This window comes from Talpa occidentalis, unplaced genomic scaffold (assembly GCF_014898055.3).
Source record: "Talpa occidentalis isolate TD23 unplaced genomic scaffold, MPIMG_talOcc4v2.1 talOcc4.4, whole genome shotgun sequence".
Lineage (NCBI taxonomy): Eukaryota > Metazoa > Chordata > Mammalia > Eulipotyphla > Talpidae > Talpa > Talpa occidentalis.
The window spans coordinates 131,139,865-131,158,764 of record NW_023604295.1 but is presented as its reverse complement, the minus strand read 5'-3'; the positions used below and the strand labels follow the sequence as shown (position 1 = coordinate 131,158,764).

The following is an 18,900-nucleotide window of genomic DNA, read 5'->3' as shown; positions in this document are numbered from 1 at the left end:
GCAGAGAGAACAGAAGTAAACCGGTGTCCGTGAGAACAGAGTGGACAGTGAAGTGGGAGGGTGGCAGGCGGGAGATGATGGGACCTGAATTACCTGGGTGGATGCAACAGCACCCCAGTCGCTGCATTTCTACACATTACGGACCCACAGTGGGTGTGTTCTGTCCCATCCAGAATACAAACAAGACAAGGGCATGTGAGGAAAGAGGTGGCAACAATGCTTTCGGCACTAAAGTTTTGAAAAATCAAATAACACGATTCTTAGAAGGGCTAGCATACTGGAACCTTCTAAGAAAATCTACTTGCATAAAATGACAAATTTGTTTGCTGCTATCTGATTTCAAATCCATTCCCGGCAGACTATGTTGAAAACCAGTGCCTTCCCAAAAGACAGATGGCTGAAAAATAATTTGCTTTGGAAAAGGCTGACATTGAAGGCCGCTGTCTATCTTCTCTGAATGAGAACAAATGACTGCCTCCCTCACGCCACATTCCCAGGCTGTCCCTGCTTCGTGCTGCCATTTTTCCTTTGAGGAGTTCCTTTGAGTTGTCCCCAATGCCAGCAGGCTTTCTAAGCAAAGGTTACCTATTACTATGACTATGGCTATTGCCACTGCCATCACTACTTTTTAAAAAAAGATTTATTTTTATTTATTTATGCATACAAAAGCTGGGATGCAGACCAGAGGTGCAGGGGGTTGAGAAGATTCAACAGAGTGGGGAGCAGAATAGGCGGATCTACTAAAATACACTGCTGAGGGGGAGCAGGGGCAAGACAGGACAAGTCTGCTTCGCCATGTGTAGCTTCCTGGCCCAGGGATCAAACTCATGGTGCAGTGGCTGTGGATAGATAGCTTCATAGTGCTGAGACTTAACCCCTTGTGCCATCAGGGAGGCCCTGCCATTACTAGTTCATTGTTATTACTGTGATGATGGTGACGGTGGTGACAATGCCAGTCCAACTCTATGTTCAAGGCAACATACAAAATATGCACTTAGCTAAACTTACATACTACAGTTTTCACTTTCTCTTTCCCTACAAGTCATCTGATTGTCAGCGAATTCTGACTGGGATAAAAAAGAGCCAAAACTGTTAACTCCTCTAAGTACAAAAATATCTCTGAAGCAAGAACATCTCTCCCCTGCAAGCTGCAGAAATGTCTCCCAGTGTTTATCAAAGACACTTGCTGTCTCTGAACACGTTCCAAATGGGAACAGGATTTGGCACCAGCGTAAATCATCAAATTCCCCTCCCTCTACCCACCCCTTCCAGAAAAGCACAGGTGCCTTCCCACCTCTTGGTGAAGACAGCCCAGGTGTGTTGCACACACCTGGATTCAGACCTCCCCACCCACAAGCCACACCTCCTCCAAGTCTGAGTTTCCTCATCTTATAAACAGAGATCTTACTAAAAGGTACAGTGAGGGAGAAACAAATAGCAGTTTATATTAGGAGGGAAAGTATGGGGTGATTACTGTTGTCACCAAGATTTCCACAAAGAATAGAGTCAGTGCTGCTGACAAAGCCAGGGTCTCTCATAGGGGTTGTAGAAAGGGGAAATCCAAGGTCCATCTCCAGGATATTAGTGCAATCTCCACCCTGCACTGGCTGGCCAAGCCTCTGCCACCTTGCTCAAAATCCTTCAGTGGCTCCACAGTAAGCACAGAGTAAGACCTGGGCTCCTAACCACCATGATTCAGACCCCGCCCCCCAATTTGACTCCTCATCCCATGGACTCCTGCCCCTCCTCCCCATTAGTGCAACCAAAGTTCACAGCTTGCACATAAGAACAGGCAAGTCTCTGAATCAAGTCTCTGTGAGCAGAAATCCCATCATATTTATTTTTAAACCTCCCCAAAATATCAAGCACAGGACCTTGCACATAACAAATACGTAGTAATTACTTCTTGATAAGCATGTGGATGAAGCCTCCTGGAGAGCCCTCTGGGGACATGGATGGGGAGAAAAAGGCAGATGATGCGACTATATGATGTGATGGATAAAAAGAAACTTAGTATGAACAGGTGATAAACAGGGGGGGAATTATCACAGAAAGCATACGACCTAAAAATGAGTAATTTTACTATTTTCATGACATTTCCAGGTAAATCAATTGAAGTATGTTAATATACTTTACAATTACATTTATTCAACATTTCACTCAAACATTTATTGAGTATTATGAAGAGTTCTTTGGGGGGCACTGTCTCTGTCCTCAAAGACTTTGCACTTCAAGAACGGGCCTCTGCGGTGGGTCAGTGGGTTGAGCGCAGTGCTGTGAAGCTGTCCACAGCCTCCGCAGTGCGTGTTCCATTCCCAGCTGGCCAGGGAGATACCCACATGGCGCGGCAGACCTCTCCTGTCTTGCCCGCTGTTCCCCTCAGCAGTGTATTTCAGTCCGTCTGCCTCTTCTGTTCCCCACTCTGTCTCTGGTGAATTCTCTCACCCTCTCACACCTCTGGCCCATACCCCACTTCTTGTATAAATAAAAAAAAAATTACAAAAAAAAAGAATGGAGGCAGGCACAGAAACAACCACCTTTAAACAAGGCATCATGTCCCGAAAGCAATACTAAGAAACAAACCCAGGTTGATAAAACCTTGCCTGCTGTGCCTCAGCTGTGATGCCCCCCTGATCACGGAGCAGAAGCATTCAACACAACTGGCCTTGGTTCATTCTCTGCATCACCCCCTTCAATTCATTTACCACATATAATGTGACCCTGCATTTTAAATAGGTGAATTTTATCAACTGTAAAAGGCTTGAAGAAAGAGGAAGCATCTGAACTGCATCTAGAAAGGTAAGAAATCCTCAGGTAGAAAAGGTGGAAAAACATCCCAAACAAAAGAAGAACAACAAAAGCAGGAAGGAGGAAGTGCAGATGGCATGTCTGAGCCATTAGTAACACAGAGAAGCTGGACCACAGGGGAAGAGATGGGTGGATGTGGTAAGAAACAGCTGGAAGGCTTGACTAGGCCTGGCTAACAGTCATCTGCCCTTGTACCTTAACAAGGGTCCCTGGAACTGATAAGGACAACACCCCACCCCGATGTACCCTCAGGGCACATACATACACAGGCTTACGTGTTTTCCACCTGCTGTTCAATCCTTGTCCCATATTGGGGGAGGGGAGGCAGTTCTATTAGTTCTAATGTACTTCAGATGAGTCTTTGGAGAGGAAATACAAATGGAAAAACTAAGTCGATCATTAAATTTAATTCAACTCAATTACAACTGAACACTGGGTATATGCAAGCCATTTTGTTCCTGTGAGGAACACACAAGAGCACTCCAAAATGCATAATCAGGTCAAGAAGACCGTCTTTGATAATATAGTACGTGACAGATTGAAATATACCATAGAAATATCTAGGGCCTTTGAATAAGCTCTTCAAAGCATAGCCCTACAATGAAGCAAGCCCAGAAATGCTATCAGTGGGTCACCAAGCTGTTAAGGCCACCATACTTCATGGTGCTACTACCATTTTCACCCCAGTCACGCTGTGGGGGTGCAGATGGGAAGAGGTCTCAACCATGAAGCAGGCAATAGTGTGGGTGTCCTCCCTTTTTCCTGCGCCCCTATAGGTCAGGCTAAGGCTCCATGAGCCAGGCCTTCTGTGGTGGTCCCCAGGCATCAGCCACTCAGAGAACCCGACCAAGCACACCTCATGCTGGGTAGGGAGGCTTCTCCTCACCCAGCAGCCAGTCTCAGGAGCCACTCTTGGAGCCAAGAGACACCCTGCCCTCCACACCTCTGTGGCGCTGAGGTGCTATTTCAGGCACCTTGCCATCCCCTGGCTTCTCTAACCTGGGCTTCTCATCTATATGAAAGACAACCATCCTCCTCACTTGAGTATTACAAACCTACTCATAATCACTCTCTTCATAAACCAAATCAAAACAAAGGAGAGTACAAAAAATATTTTCGTACCTGTGTATCACTTCCTGTTAGAAATATATGAAAGAACCTCAAAGACAGGCCTGGCTATTATCAAAAGCATAAGCCAGGCCTTTCAGGGATGTCCATTTTGTCTACAAATGAAAAATGTCTACTCCCCTATGTCTCTTAAACCTGGCAGGCCCTCAGCGCTGACAGAGTCAGCTGCTAACAGTCATTACCTATCATTTTCTAAAATGTAAGGGAGGGGAAATGTTCCAAATCTTTAATAGCCTTCCCCAAAGAAGCTTGCTCTATTCACAGGACAAAGCTATGGAAACACATGCCTGGAAGAAGGTAGAAGGTCACAGAAAGTGATGGTGACGCTCCCCTGCCCCATGTATCTGCTTCAGCCACACACAAGACTTTTCCATGTACCACAACTGTAAGACTTTTCACCCCTTTGCTCTGGCTTTTCCTTCACCCCAAGATGCTCATTCATCTGCCCCCCAGTTGACAATGTCGTCCTCCCTTAGGGGAGTAGGAAGTTGGTGATCAAGCACACTCCAATTTCTGTCAAAGATACAACTCTTTTCTCTTCCTTTCCATAGCTTTTTGCTTGCTGCGTTTCAATTACACACAGAGTTCATTCTTTTTGTTACTCCAGATAGTGATTGACCTGACTCTCCCTCTCACTAAATGATAAGCTCTTTTAAGAACATGAAATTTTCAGCTGTGCATCTCCACGGCACAGGGTTTCACACACAGCAGTTCTAAAATGTCTCCTAAAGGAATTCATTCTTCTCAGAGTTTTTAAATGTTTGCAGAAAGGAGTCTTCAATTTTTTTAAATTATTTTTTAAAGATTTATTTTTTCATTTACACAAGAACCAGGGTACAGGCCAGATGTGGGGGAGGGTGAGAGGATTCACCAGAGACAGAGCGGGGAACAGAACAGGCAGACTGAAATACACTGCTGAGGGGAGCAGCGGGTGCAACAGGAGAGGTCTGCCACGCCAGGAGTCTTCAATTTAACTTCATCTTTATCATTTTTTTTCACTGTACTTGAACCTAATTTCAAGGACTTTTTAAAAACCTGGCCCCCAAGTCTGAAAGGAGTACAAATTTTTGCAACTCTTCTTACCACTCTGTCTACATCAAATGCAGACCTTGTGTATCTTCTTCCCAATTATCAACAACTCATTTCTACTTAGAATCCAAATGTTATTTTATCAGGCTATGTTATTTAACAATGACTAACTTTTCAAAAAGATTGAGTACATAAAGTAAACCAACAGTGAATTTGCTCATGAGTGGTTGTGCTATTTCACTGAATTTCTTCATCTACCATAGTTCTTATAAGAACAAATAGATGCATTCTCATTCGGTCAATAATTCACAATAAATACACATATGCTTTTATTCACCTCACTTAACAGATCTATTATAACAGCAATAAATTTTTTTCATCCACTCAAGTAACAGTATTGAACCATTACTGAATGTATGTTTCAATTCTCATCCCTCCAAATGTTATTCTGAGGTTACTTTTACTCCCTTTTATCCAAAATACCACAAAAGTGATTAACCTGGGGTCTTTTTCATACTATATTCAAGGGGTGCTATGTTTCGCCTTTAACCAAAAATTTTAGGATTCAATATACAACAGAAACAATTAATTTCAGAGTTGAACAAAACATACTCGTTATTTAACCTGGCCACAAAAACCATGGGCAGGTCACTTGATGTCTCCAGCTGAAAAAATAAAGAAGCAGACTATAATCTTTAAGGAAATTTCTAATTCTTATATTCTATGAGGGTAAGTACTTTTATCTGATTTCCCATTCACCAATTCACTCCAATTTCCTTGATTCAGTATAATTTAATTCCTCAATAGGTGCATGATAAGTTTAACATCCTTTCAATTTTTTGATGGTTTTGTGCCACATGGTACACATACAATACAGAAACAAGATTTGCTAGTTGTCGAGATCACACTAGGATGCCATTTTGGAAACCACAAAAAGAATGACACTCTCCTCCAGCTGAACCACCAACCGACCAATTCAAAAATGGGCAAAGGACTTAAATAGACATTTCTCCAAAGAAGATACACAAATGGCCAATAAGTACATAAAAAGGTGCTCACCCTCACGAGTCACTAGGCAAATGCAAATCAAAACCACAATGAGATACCACTTCACACCAACTGGGATGGTTCTTATTAAAAAAAACATAAAATAACAATTTTTGGTGATGAGGTAGAGAAACTAGGAACCCTTGTGCATTGCAAATGAGAATGTAAAATGGTTCAGCCACTGTGGAAGAGCCACAGCACTAACAGAGCTGAAAGCAGGAGCTCAAATACTTTTATACCAATGTTCATAGCAGCGATACCACAATATCCAAATGGCAATAACCCCAGCGCCCACAGAAAATGAGTGATAAGCAAAACGCAGGCACATTACTCAGTAGATTAAGGAGTAAGATGCCCCACACGCTACAACATTGGAAAACATTTTGCTTCATGAAATCAGTCAGTTACCAAAGGACAAATAGGGCATAGTTCCTCTTCTATGGCACACCTAGAATAGGCAAATTCATAGAGACAGAAAGTAGAATGGAGACTGCCAGGGCAAGAGAAGGGGGGTTAGCAGGGCTATTATTTCATGGGTACAGAGTTTCTGTTTGAGATGATGAATAAGTTCTGGCAATGCACAGCGGTGATGGTTGCACAACATTGTAAATGTACTTAATGCCACTGGATTGTATACTTACAGATGATTATAAATGGTCAATTTTATATTATGTAACTCTTACAAAACAACAACAACAAACCTAGCACACATTTGTGAATTCATTATTTGCTACCCCTGCTGCTTCAGCCTGAGGAGGGGTTTACAGCTGTGCTTGTGACAGTGTCTCCATGTAGAAAAGGGAAGTCTAAAGTGGAGATGACCGTGAGGACTCACCCACACCAGCTCTCCTCAATGACAACAGACACCAGAATTCAGGGGAATTACAAAAAAAAAAAACAAAACCCACCAAAAAACAGTAACAACAACAAAGTGATATGATGCTTTTTTATATCTAGCATAGGATTAAGAATCTATCTTTAGAAAAAGAAATGTATACAGTTGGCCAAAAGTTTGGTACATTAGTACTGTTTGCCCCACAATCTGAGAGCCCCATGTGGCCCATGGGCAAGTCCAAGAGGGATACACAGATACCTAAAATCACTTCTGGAACTACTGTGATCTTTGCTGCCCAGTTGCTTGATTCTGTTTAATTTAGTGAGATAAATAAAAACCTTAAGGAATCTGATCATCTACCTAGTTAATCCAAGTTGATAGCTTTTCTACCTCCCTCTGTTAAATAAGTGGTTGAACAAAGCAGTCCACTGTTTCAGTGAAGTGTCCTCTCTACCTCACCTCCCAAACACAACCCGTTGCAATCTGCAACCCAAAAAGAAAAAAAAAGTCTTAATGCATTTGAAGCACCCAAAAGAGAAGCAAATCCTCTCCTATATTTTAAATTCTTCCTGATTTCACGAACCACCAACATGACCACACCCAAGTGTGGAAATAGCAGTTCATCTACATTCTCTACTACAGCCTTTCTTGCGCGCTCCCCAAGTTTCCACTTTTGAAACTCTACAATGGAGAGAACAAGAGCAGTACCATATATGTCTGGTACAGAACAGCACTCACCCCCAGGGCATCCTCTTGGGGCAACAGCCTCATGTCTGAATTCTCTCTCCCCATCCTGCCTTGAGGACCTTAACTTGAAAGATCAGCTCAATGGTGCACATGAGTTACATTTTCCCACATGAACAAAATCCCAACATCTCCAAAAAAGAGTCAATAAAGACTCATCTTCTGGATTATTATTTTAAGGTGAGATGATACTTTGCTGGTCTTCTGTCAGTTGCAAATCCCCAAGCCTACTAGAATTCACTTAAAATTAATCTACAGTATTTTCATTGGAAGAAAGCAATCAGGAAAGCTCTGACCCACTGAGCAGCTGGGAATTTCTTTGCTGAAGGTTTGGTTTAGTCTTTATTTTTCTAGCTGCTGGCCCTGCTAACATGATTCAGTGAAGGTCGTATTTAATCTTGCAGAGAAAAGCTACCTAAGCAGTTCTTAGGTAGGCTTCAGTAAAAATAAATTGCCTTGGCTCTATGGATAAGTCCATTGCTTCAACCCAACAATTACAGTCAAAGAGAACAAATAAAGGCAAGAGTAAAATACTGTACTTGATTTCAAAAGCATTTCACCGCATGTATGTCATGGGTTGAAAGTATTTGTTAATAACACAGTTATTGTTAATAACTAAACCTTCTGAGAAACTAGCAGTTCCCAAACATGCATCTCCAGTTTAACAGCAAATATAGAGTATATTTACATATATAAAAAGGTATCGGGATCATCACTGAAACTTCAATGTCAAAGAAATAGACTGATTAGATTTTTTTTAAAGTCTAGTGACAAAGGAGGAAACTAATTTTTCACCTTCTAGATGTGGAACCCCTAATACGAAGTGACAAATCCTAATGCAAAGTGACAAATCCCACTTTTTAATGTGCTAAATACATATACCATTAAGTTTCTAACATGCGAGAAACCTGTGCCACCCATCCTGGGCTGGAATTCAGCCTTCTGCACTAACCTTTGCTTTACAGTTGAAAATCAAATCAACAAATATTTATCTAGTTCTTGCTGCATATCAAGTACTGGTGGGAAGTACAAAGAAACATGACACTACCCTAGCTCTCAAATAACTGGCCCACGCAGGCGATACAAATGGAAAAATACAAGTAATCGACCCTTTTCCTAACAATTCGGAGGCTAGAAAAGAGTCACACAGGACTGGCACATGTGGCAGGCTGCTTCTGAAGAAGTTCAGAGCATTTTATTCATTTAGGTTGGAGAGACCGGGTAAGATGGGGTAACCGGGGGAGGGATAGGGCAGTTGGACCACAACTCTTAACTGTGCTGTCTTCAGTCATTTTAGTGTTAGTCTCTACATTACAACTTTCCCAGGTTTTTCTCTTCACACCTCGCTTTACTTCCTAGTCCGGCACCATTTCATCTGTCAACCAGTGGCTCCACATGGCTACTGAGCACTTAACATGTCATCAGGTTGAATTAAATGTGCTGCTGGGTTCTGAAGATTCGGTATGAAAAAGAGAACATAAATGATCTCCTTAGTATTTTTCAATTAATTATATGCTGAAATAATACTTGGAGATACTGGGCTAAGTAAGATTTGAAAATCAATTTCAACCACTTCTTTTTAACTTTAGAAAAATTTTAATTACTTATGACTCACCTTATATTGGTTTAGACAGGGCTGTCATGATGATGCTTTGTGTGTGACTGTGCTTTGGTATTCTGCCTCTAACTCCTAACAGTTACACCCAACCCTATTTTCATAACAATCCAAACATGACTCTAGTATCTTTATCAAAATTATTCTAAAATGCTTTCAGATACAAAGTAAGGATTTGGAAGTTACTTCAGTTGTGAAAAGCCAAGGTCACACAGAGTCATCCTGAGGCCTTCTCCAATGGGGAACACCTAAAGATAGGATGGGGAGGTGGTTAAACTTTCCTAGATTCATCACTGTCCTTGGGAAACACTTCAGTCACCTGAGATATAACATGGCGAGCAGACCTCTCCTGTCTCGCCAGCTGCTCCCCTCAGCAGTGTATTTCGTCAGTCTGCCTGTTCGGTTCCCGCTCTATCTCTGGTGAATCCTCTCACCCTCCCTCGCATCTGGCCTGTGCCCGGCTGTTCTATAAATAAAATACATCTTAAAAAAAATATTAAAAAAAAATAGGTACTGTTTGAAGCCATTTCTGCTAGAAACATTTTACTCTTCAAATACCATGTGAATTGGATCTAGAAGCATTTGTCCAAAACAAACTGCTCTGATGCAAAAGAACAATTCAATTTCTTTTATCTTCTCAATTGAAGTAGGTCTCCAGGCAGCAAGACCCATCTCTGTAGGCATGTCCATTTCAAAAGGGATGAAGGCCAGACATGGGGCCACCTCTGGGTTGTAAAGGCCTCACATTGCAAAAGGTTACGATGAGATTCCTAGATCCTTTCCATACCATCTCAAGGGAGCAAGAGTGGATAAGGTTACGATGAGATTCCTAGATCCTTTCCATACCATCTCAAGGGAGCAAGAGTGGATTCTGCTTGATTTCTTTTCTTTTCTCTCCCTCTCCTTCAGGAGGAGACTAGTGGCTGTTCTGACCCGGGTCTAGAGTATAACCACAACCAGCTTCTACGAGTTTTCGTAGCACCCAAGCAGGATGGTGGGGACCAACACTGCAACCTCTGCCTGTCCACCTGGTGCTAAGTATCAGGAAAGAACTCTGCTCTCCCACCCAGGGGCCTTGTGACCCTGCAGTATTCTTAAATAAAGGACATATTTGTGAAGCGGGGTAAGATCTCAGACAATCCACATTTCCTGACAAAACAGCCATGTCCCAACCTCACCAAGGAGCTATCACAATCTGTATCTTCAAGTAGCAAGAGCTGAGGTAGGTGCCAGCTCTTGTGTTGCCACTGTCCGCAGGGGGCCAGGTCCAGGGCTGGCTGCACACATTAAGGCACCAAGCACTGGAGAATGGTCAGGGCCATGTGCCACATTCTCCCCAACAACATGCAAGGTCCCTCTCCTAATCTTAACATTTACCAGAAGGTCAGAGAGAACACTTAGAATTATCTTCAGAACATTTCTGGTTATAAAAGCAATCATGCTATTTATTTTACTAAATTTTAAAAATACTGAAGTGTTGGGGGTAGGAGGGGGAAGCCAAACACCTTTACTCCCACATCCAAATGTTTTCTTCCAGGTTGGCTTTTCTAATGATGCATATACAACACACACAGTCTTAATATACAACTGGGGTCACAATTTAATACCCTCTTTTTCTTCATTCAACCCATATTGGAAACATTTTCCCATCATTAAATACAAATTTCAAAAGCTAGACTACACTCATTGTCTGCATGTGCCATAATTCATTTCATTGTGTTCCTACTGCTGCGTATTCAGGTTTTCACCGTGACACAAGCTAACTCAATGAAATCCTTGTCCGCAAATCTCTGTCCCATTTCAGGTGAGTAGATTTGTAGCAGTGGAATTATTGAGACAGAGTTCGCTATTTTAAGACTTTAAATAATGACTACTGAATTGAATTCCAGAAAGTTTATTTCCATGTACAATCCCAACCACAGGACAGCGTGCTTAGACTGCCAGGCAGGGACACGGTACCCAGTCAGGGCAAGCGTAGCTCAGTCTTCGCTGTTGAGGACAGCACAGCAGTGGCTCATTCCACTTTCCCGAGTCCCGTTTACCTTCTGCTACCTGACAAAAATAAAGCAGAAGCCAGGAAGACCAGGATGGGTGTTGGAAGGGGGGCCGAGGAGTTATTACAGTACTGCTGACAAACTATCAACATGGACCTTCCTCTTGGGCCATGCTGCCTCTCTCCAAAGACGATCTGAATAAGAGTCTAAGGCCTCAGGTGGGGCAAGCAGCCCCTCCACCCTTTCTAGCTCCAACAGGACTATCTCTGAGGTGGTCCAACCACACCCACCATCCCCAGTCTCCTGCTTTCTTGTCTAGAGTTGACTGATGTCTCCCAATTTTCCCATCATCATCCACAGAAGCAAAAGGCCTAACTAACTCCAAAGTCGGAAGTGGAGGGTCCTCTGGTATTTCAATTTTTCCTTAAGTGACTCTGAAGTAACTACCGAATTGCTCCCACCACCTCCAAAATGCTTTCGGTACCTGTGGCAAGACAGAAATCTACCTGCTTTGTTACCTCTTTTCTCTCTCTCTCTCTCTCTCTCTCTCTCTCTCACTCAAGAATTCAGAATACTCTGCACCTCATTCTCCTTCATCACCTCACTCTCCAATTGTCCCAGAGCTGTGACCTCTCGCCTCCTGCTCTCCACGTACCCACTAACACCCCATGCAGGTGTTAGGATACTTGCTTCTCACCATTGTCCTTAAACTCATTTTCTTCAATAATTCCAGGGTAAGGTGAACAAAAAAAAAAAAAAAGCTTTCCAAAAATAATGTTTGTTATTACTTGAACTAAAGCAATTTGTATGCAGTTCCCTCTTCACTCAAAATGTCAACAGCATGAAATGGGACAATCTGTAGGATTCTAAAATGTATGGAGCTGGGACGGTGTATTCTATCTATTAAGTGTTTCTCTGGATCTATACAAACCTGACATTTATAGGCTCAATAAAAACATATTAAATTGCAAACCCATCTTTCCTTTGATCGCATCAGGTGTGCCAATGTCAAAAGCTATTACATAGATAGTCACAGACTGCTAAGTGTGCCTGAAAAGAAATTACTAAAACGACATGGAGAGTAGTTAACTCTCAAAAATGTTTGCTTAATGGAAACTTTTATCACACAAAATCCTAAATTAAGGTAGTCTGTTGAACTATATTGGTCTTGCCCTTGAGATAAAAATGCTTAGAATCCGGTATCAGAAATTACCTCAGAGCCTCCTGTTTCTTATAAAAATGGGGACTTCAAGGCATATACATAAGGCCTGAGTAGACAGAGACATTTTGTGCTCAACTCTAGTTTTCTTGCTTACCCAAGCTCAGTACTAAGAGAGCTTGTACTGAAAAAAACACAGAAAAAAACAAAAACCAAACCCTAAATAGGATCCTCGACAAAGAGGTATACCCACAAAACAAAGTCCTCCCACCCTCTTCATAATGGAAAATTCAAGGTATCACCACCATGATGCTAACATTATTTTTCATACAGGCAAGGTCAACATGGGCAGAGCCAACAAAACGTGACCAGGTAGATTCTGTGCTGCGCACTGCCTAAAATGTGGAGCAGGTTCTTTGCTTGCTATGTAACAAGGCCTCTGAGCCAATGAAAAAATCAAAGATGTGGCCCTAGAAAGAGATCCTTGATTCAGTGGTTTTCCATCTTTGCTCTGTCCACACACCGGAGGGACACAAGGATCCAGGACGCAGTGCGAGTAAAAATCTTGCTCTACAGGACAGAAGTGTATGTGTGTGTGTGTGGGTGGGGGGGGGCTCCTCAGGGCAGTAAAGACAAGGAAAGGGACTGTGGACAATCTCAAATCTGAAGGTTCCAAGGGTGTTGCTAATCGGCTTCTCCCCCACGAGTTACATGACACACGTGATTCCTTTCCCAGAGATGATGGAAGTATGCAGCCCTATTCCACAGACCCCAGAAAGGAAAATGATCAGACAGTTAATAAAAGAGCTGAAAGTCACCTCATGGTTCTGGACACTTGAATTCAGGCACCTTCCACTACACAGAGTTTGTACACAGTTGGTTGCCAACAAATATTTAATAAACACATAAAATAAGGAGGCAATATTTGTGCTCCTTTAACAAAATAATTGCTGGGTTAATGCAACCGTTCACATCCTGGATTACCTAGATCCCACCAGAATTCAAAATGTACTGATGGGAGTGAAGAGGCCCTTGGCTAGTTTCAGAACCTCAGAAAGTCGAAAGGATGATGTTTTTATCTAAAACAGGGCTACCCAGGTTTCTGAAACATCAAGTTCCCTACTTTGGGCTGCCATTATGAGCCACTAGATTGGATGGTGCTGGTTTTCTCAAGTGCATCAGTTCTGACTGTAAGTCTTATGCTCTTCTAAATAATAAAAACGATCACCCATAGTCTTCCTAAATAAATGCAAACTGTTTCAGGGACATTCTGTCAAATGACAGAGTCGGTGAGGGGGAAGTCATGTTAAAGGGGTTCTTGAAGGCAGAAAGCTGGCTATGATGGTTTGCTGCCTGCACCCCCAGAGGAGCTCTCAGGAGGAGACCTCGGGACAGAGTTTCTGCTCAGCATTAGGCACCCTTGGGCGGTGTTTCCTGCCTGGGTATTTCCTTGGTATTTTATATAAAATATTGGCTTCAGTTTTTAATCTGGACCCTATAGGTAAAATATCTCTCTTCATTGGACAAATCTAGATTAAATCAAACCTTCTATTCCCAGTCCCATCAGTCACTCCCACCAGCAGAGTCACTCTTCATCCCTGCCTCAGGCTAACACTAGACAGAAAGTTCTGATCACACTCAAGCCAAAAGTAGGGCACCAATGGGGCAACCAAAGTAGAAGGCCTGGGCCCCTACCACCGTGTGGAAAAGGAATATGAGGTCCGATACAGGCAAAAAGAACTGTTAACAGTAACTGACACTTCACAATAATTTATATTATTTTTAGCTATTTCTTTATGTACTTTTGTGTTATATGTTATACATATATACAGGCTGTTATGTTTATTCTCACATATTTCTTTCACATATGTAGTGCAGGGTACCCAGCAAGTAGTTAATAAATGCAATTCCCTAAAAAGGTTATAGCAAAATACTAAAATCAGCAAAGGGCATGTCTATAATACCAGACAATGGATTGAAGAGCTAAAGCAATGATGATGAAAATTCAGACTAGGCAGTGCGAGGCTTGAGAAGATCTTTTTTCTGATAAAGAGTGAAAAATACATTGGCCCAATTGCTGTTATTTGCATACCAGTTGGTCTCCATGGTTACCACCTAACTTTTCTTCTGAGAGGAAAAAATTTACTGACAATATTCTACTTCATTGTCAAACACTTTGAGGCTTTAAGTAAAATAGTTATTCCATGTTTCATTCCTTGCCGTTATTTATGTACTTTCAGAAGTAACATTCCTTTTTGCTGACATTCTTTAAGAAAGTCAATGTTTAATCCACAGTCGGGATTCCCTACTTTTTTTAATGTTAATAATAATTTGAGGGTATTGTGAACGTTAGTGCATTTATAGATTGCTGTAATTTATGTTTCCTGCTTTCATACATGGTGCCAGATTTGCTCCCAAAAGTAACCCTCGGAGATATGCAGTTAAGAATTATTCTCATCTTCCATGGAACTAACCCCAAATGGTAATCGCTGTATTTATTTTTTAGCTGTGTATTGTCAGCTTAGCAACTAGACCACAATCTCCATAGAGGGTAAGGAAGTTGTCACCCAGCTCCCAGTTGAATCCTCAGCCTAACACTTCATTTGGGGCATAGTAAATGTCCTCTGAATATTTATTAGTGAATAAATAAGGTCCCTTTTCTGTCTTTCCCCCTTTTTGGTAGAAAGCACATAACGGTACCATGTCCCAGAAAACCCCCATTTAGAATTCAGTGGTCTGTTCTCCATCAAAGGGAAGCTGTGTAAAAATGCTCTAAAAACAACAGAGTTTATACTCAATAAAACTAAAAAATAAAAGTACAAAGTTCGGGTAAACAAGGAAATCGATGCCCATCAACCATTAAATATCCAGAGCTCCAAATTTTCCACTACTAAGTGTAAACATTTTTAACTAGCTTTGGTATACTGGATATTTGTCTCATAAAGGACTTCAGAAAGCTGAGTAAGAGGAGACTGGGGCTGATAGCGTTGTCAGTACTTCAGAGTAACCATTTGTTTGCCATAATTTGCTTCCACCCTTACTACAAACTTTTACTTTGACTAGCATGACATTTTTACAGGTAAGTTTGAAATATATGGGTTATCTGTAACTTTTGAGTGTCAACAGAAAAAAAAAGACAACTCACTCAGAATGAAACATGCAAATGTTTAAAATTAAGAAACAATTACAAGATTATCTTGGATCTAGAGGCCAAAATCTAACTGCTTACACAACAGGCTGTTATAAATTACAATCACTCACTAATTACTGTGACAACCAGACTTTGCCACATCCATCAATAGATGTTCCAAGGTTACCTCTTAGATATTACCAGCTAAGACATAAATATTCCATATGCTGACATTCCTTTAAAAAAGGCAAGTTTTTCCAGGATTTTTTAGGTTTTTATTTCCACCCTTTCTCCCCCACAAAAAGAATAATGGGGGGAAAGGGAAGTGGGGAGGGAAGTAGAGAATCCTGAATCTGTGCGGTGTGAAATTTAGCAGGGATCGCCTCAGGGTACTAAGGAAGTGCATCTGTCTAACACCAAGGCCATCCATCTCTCCCGGTGTCACCAAACCCCTGAGGTCTGCACCTGTCCTTAAGCACCAAAAAAGTGCAGGCTGCTAAGTTCCAGTGTTTTTGCAGTCGGTCTGAAAACTAATAAATGACTGCAGACTTGACAGCAACCTGGGTGATTCCTGAAAATCCACAACAGGAAATGTAACTACCCTCCACCCTCCCTAGCCATTCATCAAAAGCAGACGGAGTCAAGAGCAACAGGGAGGCCAGTGGCAGAAGGCAAATGCCAGCGCTTTTCCTCACTCACAAAGTCTCCGTGTATTTTCTTATTCCCTAACCAAGGCCAAGGAGTACTACCCATGCCCACACCGGAGGGAGAAGCCGGAGGGGGAATGGAGAGGGCAACATGTCCCCAAGTTCCAAACACCAGGGGATTAAAAAAAAAAAAAGAAAAAAAGAAAAAAAAACACGAGCGAAAGCCTCGCCGCCAAGACGTGCCAACCTCGACAGCCAGCTCCAGGGGTCACATGTGCAGCTGATCACCAAGGATCCTGCCTCCCCCGACAGACCCCGGCTCCCCACGGGTCCTCGGAGACCGTCTTTGCGCGCGGCCAGGCTGCCAGCCTCCGTCCCTTGCCCCCCACCTCCCCCAAGGCGCAAGGGAGTGAACAGGGCACACGCACCCAGACCTGGGGCCCAAGACGCCAGTGCGCGCCGGGGAGGCAGGACGAGTTCTAGGCTGCAGCCAGCCCGCTGCACTTGGAGAGGCTCCGCTCGCCCCTCCGGGGGGCGGCCCCGAGGCCGCAGCCCCGAGAGCCGCCGCGGGCGGGCGGGCGGGCGGCGGGCGAGCGGGCGCCCCGATTGGCGGCGGCGGGCATCGCTCGTGGGTGAGCCGGCCCGGGCGGAAAGGAAGTGGCGGCCGTGGCTTTGCACCAACCACGTTCGGCCGGCGGGCGAATGCCACAGGGCGCCCCGGGCAGGGTCGGAGGGCGCGGGGCGGGCATGTCCCCACCCCGCCGCAGCCCCGGGTCCCTGGCCCCCCGGGGCCGCCAGCCCCCCGCCGGCTCGCGGGGCGCGCTCGGTCCCCGGAGGCTCCCCGCCCCCACCTCGCCCGCTCCGTAGCCGAGGCGGGTCAGGCCCAGCGCGCGAGGCCGGCCCGGGGCGCCGGAGGGGACCCGGAGGCGCCCGGCGCTAGGCCGCGGCCGGGGCAGATGACCCCTCGGCGCGGCGCCCTCCCGAGACGCGCCCCCCGCGCCCCCGCGCGCGAGGACAAGCGCCGCGACAAAGCCCCAGGGCCAGGCCGGGCGCTGACCGGCGGGGAGAGGACGCGCTGTCCCTCCCCGGCGCGGCGGCCCAGCCCCCAGGAAGCCGGGCGCGCGGGCCAGGCCCGGGGCGCAGCCGCGCTCGCCGCCCGCCCGCGCGCCCCGGCCGCTGGCACCCGCCGCCCGCGCCCCTGCCCCGCGCCCCGCGGGCGGCCGAGCCCCGGCACCGCCGCGGGGCGCCCCATCAAGTTTCCTCTGGCCGCGACGGGAGGCGCCTCTCCCGGCCCGGGCGCGGGGCGCGGGCAGCCGGTTCCTTATTTACGCCCGAGCTGCCCGGGGAGAGGCGCCGCCGCCGGGCGCCGAGAGGACCCCCTGCCCCCCGCTTCGGGTCCGGCGGCCGCGGCGTCTGTAAACACACACCAGCACGCACACATGCACACGGTCATTTCGTTTTAAAAGGAGGCCCGAATGCCGCGGACCTGCACCCCCACGCACGACACCTGGGGCGCAGAATCACACAGAGCAGGTCTGTGTCCATGGAGCCACCTCTCCGCATCTGCAAATCCAAAAGTGAAATTAAACCTCCACCAACCTCCTCCTCCTCCCTCGCGAGCTCCTCCGCCTCCTCCTTGCAGCCCCAGCAGCCCCAGCAGCAGCAACAGCAGCAGAACCTGCTTCCCCGAAAATCAGATGATCCACAATAACGCCAACTGTTCCTCCAAAAATCGGTATTAATATTTATGAACCCCAGCATTGTCCGCTTGCAAAACACCGTGTCCAGCCATCAGGACACGCATGCACACAGAGCCCCTCCGGTCCTCATAAACATGCCCTCGAGCAAAACACACACGCACAGTCACAACTATTATTTGAAAAATGTTACCTCTCAGTGTGCTTTTTCACGCTACCAATACAATTCCGCAAGGTTTAAATGTTGCTAGGGTGTGTGAAATAGAAATGAAAGCCCGTCAGTTGAATAATCGCAGGAGCAAAACTAAAAGTTACTCCCCGGCTTGCCTGAGAACAGTCCAGATCGAAAGCAAAACAAGGAGAGGAAACTGCGAAGAGCTGAGGCTGGAAATCCCCCGCCCCCCGCCCTGGCTCCCTCCCTCCCGCGCCTCCCCCCTCCGCCCTCCGCCCTCCGCCCGCCTCCCTTCCTCCCCAGTGTTTGTTTCGAGCTTGTGCAACCGGGAGGTGGAGGCGGAGGGAGGGCGCGCGCGGCCCGGCGGGGAGGTGCGCAAGTTCGCCGCGCTGCTCATTGGCAGGCGCGCCCGCTTTCATCATTTCTCGGAAAAGTCAATTTCATTTTCGCTTCCCCACGTCGCGGGAGCGGGAGCAACAAGCGGCTGCTCGTGAGTCTGTGGCTCGCGCCCCAGGGCGCACACCCTCGCCGCGCGAACCCTGGAGAGGGAGGCCAGGCCCTCCAGCCCCCTCCCGAGGTGAACAGGCGCTAGCTGGGGTTCAGGCCAGAAGCTAGTGGCGGTGGGAGAGAAGAGCAGGTACCTGACTCCTTGCTAAGAAGGGTCACTGGAAGGTTGGGGAGGAGGGAGGAGGTGGGTGTCTGGGAAGCTGAGGGGCCTCACCGTGCAGTTGGTGGGGCAGGTGCCAGGGGCGTGGAGAGCTGCTGTTTTAATTCAGTGTGTGGAAAAATTCACTTTATAGCAGTGCCACCCCATAGGAATAAAAGGAGCAATTAACTGGCAAGACAGCGGTACTGACATATTCCTGCCAGAAATGGGCCAAGTGACTTGCATCCT

At 45.4% G+C, this 18,900-nt stretch overlaps 1 protein-coding gene across 2 annotated transcripts in view; it reads right to left on the bottom strand.

Annotated features, from left to right (window-relative positions):
* The window catches only part of IRF2 (interferon regulatory factor 2), a 75,108-nt gene extending 56,896 nt beyond the window's left edge, over positions 1-18,212 (bottom strand). The window contains exon 1 of one of the 2 annotated variants that reach the window (XM_037526403.2): positions 18,027-18,212. The gene's annotated coding sequence lies outside the window, so the exon portion shown is untranslated. The other variant, XM_054701036.1, reaches the window with a different exon arrangement.
* Between the last annotated feature and the right edge of the window lie 688 nt (positions 18,213-18,900).